This window comes from Dama dama, chromosome 13 (assembly GCF_033118175.1).
Source record: "Dama dama isolate Ldn47 chromosome 13, ASM3311817v1, whole genome shotgun sequence".
NCBI lineage: Eukaryota > Metazoa > Chordata > Mammalia > Artiodactyla > Cervidae > Dama > Dama dama.
In genome coordinates this window covers 18,094,961-18,107,685 of record NC_083693.1, presented here as the reverse complement: position 1 = coordinate 18,107,685, position 12,725 = coordinate 18,094,961, and positions in this window count along the sequence as shown.

Here is a 12,725-nt window from a genome sequence, read left to right as displayed (position 1 = left end):
CTATACCTGGAGTTTTCATTGCAGGAAAGTTTTCAATTATGAATTTAATTTTTTCAATCAATATAAGGCCATTCTTAGTACCTATTTCTTCTTAAATGAACTCTAATAGTTTGTGTCTTTCAAGAAATTGGCCCATTCCATCTAGGTTGTTAAATTTATTGACACAATGTTGTACATAACTTTTCCATATTAATTCTGTAATACCTGCAGAATCTGAAAGGATGCTGTCTCTCACATTCTTGATAGTTACAATTTATATATCTTTTCCTTTCCTTTTCTGAAAAGGATCTTCACAAGCTCTTCTGTAAAATTGAGGAGATAATACTTTTCCAATGTGTACTTTGAGGCCAACATTATTGACAGATTGTTATAAAAAGTAAGTTATAAGAAAAGAAAAATATACTTCTTGACTCAAGAAACAAAAATTACTTGTAATGTTTTAGCAAATTGAACCCAACAATTTTTACAAATGATAATGAACAAATCATAATGAATTAGGGTTTATTCTTAGGAAAGCAAGATTTGTTTTACATTTAAACATCAATCAATCTGATCCACTAAGGGATCCCAAAAAGGATAAAGTATTATGATAATTTAAATACACGTGAAAATAGGCATTTAGAAAATAATAGTTCTGATCAAAATTTTCAGTAAACTAGAAACGGAAGGGGGATTCCTGAATCTGTTAGTGGATATCTACAAAAACTTTCAGTTAAATCATATTTACTGGTAAAAGACTAAATGTTTTTCCCTTTAGAAGCATGTCTACTCTCACAATCTTTATTCAACATTGTATGGAATCTCTTGCCAATTGAATAAGGCAAGAAAAAAATAGATAAAAAGAATCAAATTTGGAAAGGAGACAACAAAACTAAATTTATTCATGGTTCATGTAATTGTCTATGTAGAAATCCAATGTAACTAGAAAAAAGAATGCCAAACCTAATGAATGAGTTTGTAAAGGTTGCAGGATACAAGATTAACACACAAAATTCATATCTATAAATGTTTGTCATGAATAAAAAAATATTAATTTATCAAACAGTATCATTGCAATTATATGTGGAAGACCTTACACTGAAAACGACATTTACATGAGTCTACATATGTCAAAATTGGTTAAATAATTATATTTTTCATATATTGAGTTTATTGTCTGTATATATAGTCCTTTCATGTGTTTGTGCTAAGTCACTTCAATTGTGTCTGACTCTTTTGTGACCCTATGGACTCCGTCCATAGGATTCTCCAGGCAAGAATACTGGAGTGGGTTGCTATGCCCTCCTCCAGGGGATCTTCCTGACCCAGAGATCAGGAAGATTTCTTATGTCTCTTATATCTCCTGCACTCACAGGAGGGTTCTTTATTACTAGCATCTCCTGGAAAGCCCAGACCTTGTATAGTAGGAAATAATTTTATATATGTGTGCATGCATGCTCAGTTGTGTCTGACTCTTGATGACCCCATGTGTTATATAGCTCACCAGGCTCTGCTGTCCATGGAGTCTTACAAGCAAGAATACTGGAGTGGGTTGCCATTCCCTACTCTACTTACATATTTTAAATTGTTAAAAACTGTTATGGTAAAGCTATCTTTTACATACCATTTCATCATATCATTTAGCCTCCACAGATGTTGTAAACATACGACTTGTTTCTGTATTAAATTCATTCTTGTCATGTGTTTTATCACCATGTGAAAATTGAAGAAGCGTAGGAAAAAAACAAGGGCACATTATTTCTAGAGAAAATCTAATTGTTCAACAACATTAGCATTCTAGCACTTTAGAGTGTTAGCATTTGTGCTAGGGCTTCTCCCTTGGTGATTACAAGAAACTCAAAGGTCCAAGCATTTTATTCTCACACAAAAATGGGCAGAGGCAGGAAAGGATAGCTTCTCCCAGCGTGCCTTTGTTTAAGAATAAGAGACCATCTCTAATCATCTCTAATCTCACTAAACAAAGACCAGAAGAGATCGCCTTTTTCTTTTGAATCACTCATAAAAGCAAATAAAGCTTAATAAATTGTGACTTAGAAAAGAGATGCTCTTTATCAGAATTGTTTCATATACCTATTCCCAAAACATTGTCAGGGGACTAGATCCCCATAACTGACATGTATTAAGCAAGATGAACTCTCTTTCCTGCAAACACTAGGGCAGAAACTGATTTTTCCCCTTAACAGCTAAATTAAAAGAAGACAAGACCCACAGTGTCCACTACATTAATGCTCCAAATGAAAGACAACTTATTATCAAGCACAACACAAAACAGAGATGAAACATAGCCCTCTAGTGTCCAGGATCTCAAGGAATTAAGCACTTTGAGTAACACAATCAATCAATCAGTGGTCACATATGAGATGAAATAGTTTTGCATTCCTCTTGCCTTCAAGAAAAAAGAGATCTGAATTGTTGTGGACCAGTGATTTAGCACTTGTCCCTATTTCCCAGGTGGCGCTAGTGGTAAAGAATCTGTCTGCCAATGCAGGAGATGTGAGTTCGATCCCTAGACTAGGAAGATCCCCTGGAGTAGGGAACGGTAACCCACTTCTGTATTCTTGCCTGGGAAATCCCAGGACAGAGGAACCTGGCAGGTTACAGCTTATGGGACCACAAAGAGTCAGGCACAACTGAACACACACACACACACCGATACCCTACATGTAGATCTTCAGTGAAGATACTCTCCAAACGCGGCATCCTTATTCAGTTCTCATTCTTATCTGTACAAAAGAGGCTGCCACGAGTCTACGTGGTTACCGTCCCCTGTTGTTCTCCTGTATCTGTGACTTTGTGTAGGGTTCAGTCACATTTCTAGGATCCCAGAGCACTCAAGAAATGCTTCTAAGAATTTAAGAAAGAGTATTCAAAAGGACTGTATCAAATTGTGTTTCCCCAGTGCCCGGGCCATGGACTGGTCCTGTTAGGAACCAGGCCTCACAGCAGGTGGTGAGCAGCAGGCAAGAGAGCAAAGCTTATCTGTATTTACAGCCCCTCTGGTTGCAGGAAAATAAGCTGTGTTCCCAGCAATTCTGTATTATGCTGGGTTGTATAATTATTTCATTATATATCACAATTTAATAACAATAGAAATAAAGAGCACGAAAAATGCAACGTACTTGAAGCATCTTGAAAACATCCTCCCACCCCCTGTCCGTGGAAAAATTGTCTTCCACAAAACAATTTTTGGCCTAAAATGAAAGACCAGATATATAGTTTCCCTGGTGGCTCAGAGGTAAAAGAACCCAACTGCCAATGCAGGAGACACAGGTTCTATCCCTGGGTTGAGAAGATCCCCTGGAGAAGGAAATGGCAACCCACTCTAGTCCTCTTGCCTGGGAAATCCCAGTCAGAGGAGCCTGGTGGGCTACAGTCCATGGGGTCACAAGAGTCAGATACGACTTAGTGACTGAACAACAACAAAATATACTCTAAGACCAACATCTGGACTCATCTTATCTCCCCCTAAAAACACAGTTTATCACTAAAATTAAAGAGATGTTCTTCCATAGCAGAGTCCTACTTCACCTAATTTAGGAAAAACTCATATATTATTTTAAGAAAAGACAGCTCCCCCCACTCCCACCATGCGGGCCTTGTGTCTTACATTTCTTCCCCTCCTTCACTTTTGAGAAATCAATAAACCTTCCCAATGGAGATTTCTGGAAGTATTCAGCAATAAAATATGCCATCTTTTACCCTTTCCATGAAGCTCCATCCTTGTCCTTCCGACCCTTTGAGCTGACCACTTTTGAAACCAGATGACATTACCCTGGCTCATACTGTAGCCGGTCAGGATCCTGGGGCTTGGCGCCTATGGTGGTTTGGCTAACCCAGAAGATATCAAGAAACTCTCTGGAGTGTTCTATCCACGGGAGAACCTAATCACATCCTCTCATATTGCCATAATACATCATTAAGAGGAAAGGAGACATTTGATCACATACTAAAGGGATCTGCTGCATTGCTTGTGAGGAATCTGGCTAGAGAGAGTGACGAGGAGATCGACTGAGTATTTTCATACAGTGAGTCTCAAAACTAGCCATCCTTCATTTATTTATTATTTTCAGTCGGGAAATTAAAGATGAATAATGATTTCCCAATTGCCCTTCACAATCATGATTCAGCCTGAGAGCTAATAAGCCATCTTCAATACCCAACCCCCCCACCCCCACCCCCGACCACCACCACCTTTTCTGAACAGATATTTTTTCCACACGGATGAACACAAAGAAATAATCAGATAGATTTTTCTTCTAAATTAGGCCTCTTGTTTGTAAACTGAAAGAGTGCTGACGCAGTTCAGACCCCGCTCTGCAGCACACAGGCCGGTGTTGCCCAGGCCGGTCACAAAGAAGGGGGAGAAGGGCAGGCTTTGTTCTATTCTTCAGGCTCCTTCTGTGAGAGGCCATTCAGGCGCTCGCTGCTTCTCCGCACCCGCGCTCCCTGGCCCTCTCTCTGGCTCACACCCTCTCTCTGTTCCTCTCCGTTAGGCCAGCATGAGAGGAGCGCCGCTGGCTGGGAATGTGCTTTGATGTCGACCTCTGGCTGCCACGGCCAGACCTGCCTTGGTGGGTGAGTAGCACGGGAGTGAGGGCGTGTGTGGGAGAGGGAAGGATGAAAGGAGGGCGGCTGGGGCCGGGGATGCGGACAGACTCCTGTCTGTTCGTTTAGATGCTTCAGGAAGGGAAATGCTGAGCCTCACGATTCCAGAGGTGACGAACCAGCTCAACTTTAGAAATGACCATGTGAAGTACTGCCTAACGCAAAGAATCAAATTATTGTTCAGGCTTTTGGCATAAAAAAGAAAAGAAAAGAGAGAGATGAGCTATGAGCATTGCCAAAGAGAAAAAGACATTCAGATGACATTCTAAGGAGCCTGGTTACTCAAGGATGCAGGGAACCCGACACAGAGACGGGGTCTGAGTGACGGCTTAGCACAACTTGCGCTCTTTCAGCTTTTGTTTTGATGACTTGCACCAGATGTCAGGAATAAATCACAGGCCCTGGTGGTAAGGCTACATTTGTGATGCAAGCAGACAACACATGAAATCGTCACATGCGCAGTCTCCTCTGATCTCTGGGGACCAGCCAGGCAAGGGAGATCCTGAGAGGCTGAACCCACAAAGGAGCTTATGGTTTGTATGAATTCTTGGCATTCAAGAGCTACCTTTGGTCAGATCATGGAGTTTCTGAGGCTCTGTCTAGATCAAAAGGCTTTATATTGCCAGGTTGTCAGAATAGATCAGACCTTGTTCTCCTGTAACTAACACTTGTTTCCTCTTCCTTCAACCACCTATTTTGTTAATCGCACCACGTAAAGGAACGAGAGTCTCTCCTCATCACTGATTTTACAACACATTCTGTCAACGCTCTCCAGCAAGTTTGGGAAGGTGGAAGGAGGCAGAGAAATTTTATACAAAATCCTTTTTGTTTTTTTCTATTTTGTTGACTCCCAGTGGATATTATTTCAAAAAATATTATCATCAAGCAAGAGTTAGTTGAAGACCTACTACATACTATATCCATCATCTCATTGTTCAGTTGCTAAGTCATCTCCGACTCTTTGTGACCTTATGGACTGCAGCACACCAGGCTTCCCTGTCCTTCATCATTTCCCAGAGTTTGCTCAACTCATGTCCATTGAGTCAGTGATGCCACCCAACCATCTCATCCTCTGTCACCACCTTCTCTTGCTGCCCTAAGTCTTTCCCTTGCATTAGGGTATTTTCAAATGAGTTGGCTCTTTGTATCAGGTGGCCAAAGTGTTAGAGTTTCAGCTTCATCATCAGTCCTTCCAATAAATATTCAGGGTTGATTTCCTTTGGAATGGGTTGGTTTGATCTTCTTGCTGTCCAAGGGAATATGAAGAGTCTTCTCCAGCAGCACAATTCAAAAGCATCAATTCATCAATACTCAGCCTTCTTTATGGTCCAACTATCACCTCCATACATGATTACTGGAAAAACCATAGCTTTGAGTGTATGGACCTTTGTCCGCAAAGTGATGTCTCTGCTTTTGAATACACTGTTTAGGTTTGTCATAGCTTTTCTTCCAAGGAGAAAGGGTCTTTTAATTTCATGACTGCAGTCACTATCTGCAGTGATTTTAGAACCCAAGAAAATGAAATCAGTCACTGTTTCCACTTTTTTCCCATCTCTTTGCCATGAAGTGATGGGACTGGATGCCATGATCTTAATTTTTTGAATGTTGAGTTTTAATAAGCCAGCTTTTTCACTCTCCTCTTTCACCTTCATCAAGGGGCTCTTTAGTTCTTTTATGCTTTCTGCCATTAGAGGAATATCACCTGCATAACTAAAGTTGTTGATATTTCTCCTGGCAATTTTGATTCCAGCTTGTGATTCATCCAACATTTTGCATTATGTGTTCTGCATAGAAGTTAAATAAGCAGAGTGACAATATACAGCCTTGACGTGTTCCTTTCCCAATTTTGAACAGTCCATTGTTCCATGCCCAGTTCTAACTGTTGCTTCTTGTCCTAAATACAGGTTTCTCAGGAGACAGGTAAGGTGGTCTGTTATCTCCATCTCTTTAAGAATTTTCCACAGTTTGTTATGATCCACACAGCTTTAGCTTAGTCAGTGAAGCAGAAGTAGATGTTGTTTTTAAGAATTCTTTTGCTTTTTCTGTTATCCAAATGGTGTTGGCAGTTTGATCTCTGGTTCCTCTGCCTTTTCTAAATCCAGAACATCTGGAAGTTCTCAGTTCACATACTGTTGAAGCCTAGCTTGAAGGATTTTGAGCATTACCTTGCCAGCATGTGAAATGAGCACAACTGTACAGTAGTTTGACCATTCTTTGGCATTGCCTTTCTTTGGAATTGGAATGAAAAACTGACCTTTTCCAATCCTGTGTCCACTGCTGAGTTTTTCATAGATCATTGAATCCAGAAGTTCAAAGAAAAATCATTTCACTTTGTATTCAATCTGGAATTGTCCTCCAGTACTGAAATGCCTCCTACTATTAAAATATGATCTTTATTTTTTAGAAAAATCTCACTTTAGGAGAATAAAATGATAAGAAGTTCTATATTTTTCCCACTGTGTCTTTTAAGGAAAAGATTTTTGGTTTGCATGGTTGTATCTTACCTGAGACAAAATGGTCAACGAATGTTCTCATACTGATCAGAGAATTCATGGTAGCTATTTGCTAGTGGACAATTCTGGATGTTATTAGGAGCTAAATAAATTGTCTGCTGCCAGTCAAAATGCCATTCAGACAAAACCTCATTCTCCATTGAGATAGACTGATACATAACTTGCTTCCAAGATGCCTTCAAAGCCAATCCCACATCCCACAGTTTACAGCCTGGAAGAAAAATTCAGAGTCCTCTCAGCCCTAACCTTGGTCCCTAAGAGGAGGCACGATGCTGCTGTTTTTAGGGACATCTCAGCTCAAAGGAAAACCCCCTTATGGAATAGAGGAGTATCCTATTATCATACTCACCCCAACCCAAGAGCTTCTGGGCTATAAGTTGGGTTCACAGTTATTAAAAAAAAAAAAAAAAAAAAAATACCCTCCGTTGCTTTTAATTGCAAAACACAGAGAGATCTAGGTTAAATGGAACTATTTGTTTTAAAGGATAAATACATCCTCAGTGGTAGAGAGTAAGTTCAGATTAGCTATGCACATACTCACGAGTGCTTTTGTTTTCTAAACCACACCCTTGTGAGAAATCTTACTGTGGTGAAAATCATTGCCAAAAACATAAAATAAAGCAAGAAAATTGCACAGGCAACGGAGTCGCCCCCCTTCCACAGCCCAGGCAGATACTATGCCTATCCCTCACACAGCAGGTCATCTTTGGTGACTTCCCAGGTCTTCACTCCACCCCTCAATTATGAAATCAGTAAAACTCTCAGGGGAAGAAGACCCAGAAAGAACAAATGTGGCAGCAAGAGACAGAGGAATCAATACCTTCAGAGTCTGAGAATGTAATGGGCCCTGTAGATCTGTTAATTATCAAACAAAAATTCTGTTTCAAGAAGGGGAGAAAAGTGCATTTTAATAGCAGCTCTATAATTAGCCATTGCTGTTCAGGGTTTCTTAGCAGTTTTTATGTTTTTCTGCCTTCACCTTTATTTCCTTTAACAATGTTCACATAAAATGGCTCAGAATTGCTCTCCCTCTAATTATTTACTGTAACAACCAACAAGCTGCGAGAAAGATGAGAGAGGAGTGAAGAAAGATCTTTGTACAGGATGTATTGACTCACCACTGTTTCCTTCTTACTCCTCGATATATTTTTTGTTGTTCTTTCCTAGCATATAATTTGTATGTTTGCATGAAGCACTTGCCTGAGCTGTTTGATTCTATGATGTTTGATTTTAATATAGATACACAGTTTGTTCAGCCCTTGGTAAAACACAGATCTGATCTATCCCCAAAATCACCACTGACCAAGATGGAGCTGGTGGGACTTGTATGTGATAGGGTTGGGCATCAGTTCAGAAATGTAAATGTGACAACCGGGAGAAGGTAGGCGTTTAGATGCCAAGACTGAATTTAAGTCAGGGAACAATTTGGGGGGAAATGTTCAATTCTGAGGAAGCAAATGAGAAATGAAATCCTCAATGGGGCAAAAACAAGAGCAAAAGTCCCAAGGACAGATCAGGGTCAAAGTCACGACAGTCTAAAGAAGGCAGGATATTCACAATGATGGAAGCAGTCAGCCTGGTATCATGTCCTTGAACTGAGGTTGCTTGCATCCACTGTTCTGAAAGCCCATCTTTAAAAGGTGAACTCTGAGTTCAGCACCAGAAATGATGAATGTTGCACTGTGAATAACAGCGACTCTGTACTCAGCCAACACCCAATATATGGAATGAGAACATGTTCAAGAGTCAGAACATGGGCTTAGGAGGTGGCAGATTCAACTACTATTCATCACCTTTCTGTGAGCAACATGAAGTGATCACTATCAACAAGTTGTCATTACTAAGTGATCAGAATATTATGAGCAAAGTGGTAACATGAAACTTGAAATGAGAAGAAGCTAAAATTAAACAGCTGAGGGGTGAACCATTGCACCCCTTGTAACATCACCCATCCAAGTCACTTCCAGGATGAAGAAAAGACCACAGAACACCAGGACATCACTGACGCTACAAAACCGTGTCAAGTGGCTCTCTTTAAAACCAATCAAAGGTATGACCTTTGACCTTTTCTGTCCTGTCCCAATTTAAGTTTCTTTCAAAGATGAGTCTATTCCCACTTTGATGTGACACCCATGAGATAATACAAGAAGCGCCTCCACTCTCTGGGAGCCCGGGGCTTTCCTCTGAGATAAGCATGGGATGACTTCTGTCCAACACAAAGCCAAGTTTAAAACCGCCCATGCTATGTTAGAGATCTCCAACAAGATTCAGAACAAAATAAATTTTGCTCTGTTCTCTGAGTAGTAATGGCTTTTGGTAATAGGCTCTTTCTGTAGTTTATTGGTCCATCTTGTGGTTTATTAGAGCCCAGTCTGTGTCAGGACTTCCATTATAAGCCCATATTTCTCTGGGTTGAGAGATCAACAACACAATTGGGCTAGTATTGAACCTTAATCTTGATATTCAGCCCCTGCTTGAGAATATAAGAGGAGAAATTAAAGAGAGAAGGGCAGAAAGAGAGAGATGAAAAGAAACACCCAGGAATGTGGTGTTGTAATTCCAATATTTGTTTATCTTAGTAGTTAATTGTAAGGCACACTTTTTTTTTTCATTGTTTCCATTTATTGTGGGACACATTTGATGGATGAGAAGTTATTTGATACAAAAAAAAAATTAAACAAAAATTAAAATCAGTTTTCCCCCAGCACAGTTATCATATCTATGTGTCCACAAAGCAAAGATGTCTTCACCTTGTAATTTGCTACTCAAGTCACTTAAAGAATGACGGGTTTAACAATATGCAAAGCCAAGAGAGAAAAATGGGTTTTTAAATGTTGGATTTTTCCTAGTTTTTTCTTTCCTTTGGCTTATGATGAGCCACTGGCAGACTTCTGTTAAGATGAACTTTTATGTCTTTCTTTATTTAAACAAAAACCAAATAATACCAATGTTGTTTTTTATTTTTACTCATACCACGCTAAAGAAAATTATTTAAATGTGTTTAAAGTGCTTCCGATGGCCATGTTAGCTAAGAAAAGATCATTTGTAAAGGATCCATTTCAAAATGCACTGTCTTGCTGTAATGTCCACTATAGAGAAAGACCTTAGCTTAAATTATACCACAGCTATTTTAAATGGATTTTTAAATTATCTACCTTTGCATTTCATCATGGATGTTTCAGGGAAATTATCCTGAGATAATGCCAACAAATGGCTGCAGACTTTAGGTTTATAATTGCTCTTGTTCATTTAAGGTTCCCAGCAGACCATATCAGGAAATTCAATGCCTGGCAAGTCGGGGTTGATAATATACCGTAACTGGCATTTTCTTATTAGATGAGCACCCAAATCAGCTTTCATTTGTAGCAATGACCCTAATTAAGAGAACCATGATTTAAAGCACAGTCTGTGCATTTTAAGAATTGGATCTGGATATGGTAGTATTAGCCAAAGGGTTATTTTTTTTTTTTTAGCCCATAAAATTGGCATTATCTAACCTTAATTTTTCATATGTATATCATATTCTTTCAATTTCTCTCTCAAAATGAGAGGCTTCCTTCTAGCTTCCGAATACAGATATGTAAAACTGTCACATGTATACATTCCCAAGTATCTAAGTGTACTCACCCCTATCTACAGTAAATGATTCAGTTTTACAGTTGTAAGAGATCTTAGAAAAAAGATAACTTGCTACAAGGCTCACCAGCCCCAGCTTCTTAAGTGGAAGAACCAAGGGCTTTGGAGCTAATACAGTTTGCTTTGGATCATCAGTTGCTGAGAGGTAGAGCCTAAATTGCATAAGTATTTTGAAAATTGCACAAGAAAGAACCTACTCTTCCCCACCTCCTGCAAAAAACAAACAAACAAAAAAATGACCTGTTAAAGATGTTACCTGTGGCATATGTTAATGTACCTGGATTTGTTTTTATTTTTTTAAACTCATCCAATCAACAGAAAGTATTATTTACTGGGACCTTGAAGCTTTGTTATAGACTGAAATTTTATCCTCACATTGGTCATGGTGGGACCATGACCATGAAATTATCTTGTACTGTATTGGAAGGATATTTGAGTACTCCATCTGAATGTGTATATAAAATTTGAAAACTTATCGAGTGGGACCCAAAGTAAATCAAACCTCTCTTATATGCCGAGGATAATGAGATGAAGCAAGAATGATAACCAATATTTGGAGATCATGTTATAATTCATAAAGAACCTTTACCTATATTATTTCCTTAACTACACTTACCTTCACCCAACACTGTGAAGATGCATGGCAAAAACAAGAAATTTAGATATCAGAGCATCACCATGCCCATTTCTCTGTTTAGAAGTAAGACTGTTTCCTTAAGTGAAAAAAATCCAGGTTTCCATACATGTACTCTCCACTATGCTATACTGTCTTCCTGGTAGAAATAATTATTATTGATAATATAAATAGAAAAAGTTAATGTGATTTCTCAGTTATGGTTGTAATTATAGTGGTGATTACAACAGCTATTACTTTTGAGCTTCAAGTGCCTTTCTCTGCAGTATCTTGCACATAAACATGGATGCAAAAGCCTGTATGGTAGGTATTATCACACCAGTTCAGAGTATGAATCAACAGAGGCTTGGGAGCTCAGATTATTTATCTAAATTCACAGAGCCTGTAAAAGGCAGAACCAGGATCGGAACCAGGTTAGCTTGACCCAGAACGAACTGTTTTCTCTTTGCAGTATTTCCTTCATGATAAGATAGCACACATGTTTGACAAAATAGTGGTAAACTGGCAACAGGAACACAAACAGAAATCAATGCAAAACACTCTCAAGGTTCAGTTAGTGCAGGAGAATAACTTCACATAAAAAAGAAAAGTTCATAAAAGGAAAGGCTGTCTATGTAGTGGGTATAGTTGTGTGTGAGTGTGTGGGTGGGTAGATGTTGTGTGGGTGTGAAAGAGAGAGATGTATATATATATAGACATGATGTAAATCATGTATATAAATGATAAATCCATGTTTATATTTTCATTTATGGATATGTATACATACATACATGAAAAGTAAAAAGAAAAAAAAAATTTAAAAAATAAAACCAGGAGGAATAATACATGATATTATTAAGGCTTTTCACAAAATCTTACACAATTCAAACTGTTATTAAGTAGAATTTATTTTATAAGTTTGATATAGGAGATAGGATTCCTACCAGTATTATAGGCAACTTTTTATCAAGGTTTAATTGTTCGAGTTGCTTCATTTCAAGGAAAATGATTTAGCCCCAGGATATGCAGATGACTATTATAATAAGCCACATTTTTGTAAGGAGAGGAGGGCCTTCAGCTATTCTTGCAAGAGCAAAAATTTCCAGGAATTATCCTTACTGCTATTATAAATTAATAAATTTTAGTGGTGCCATACCACAAATCTTTGGCACTGACCTATATAGAAACATTAATATCTTATGATATTGATTTCGAAGACAAAGTCCAGAACCTTATGGTAAATCTGGAGGAAGTTTGTCTCTCATGATAGATGCTGCCATAAGACTCACCTAATAATATCCGAGTAAATCATAATCTCCAGGGGAGCTCAGCATGGGCTCAGTAAGCACATACATCCT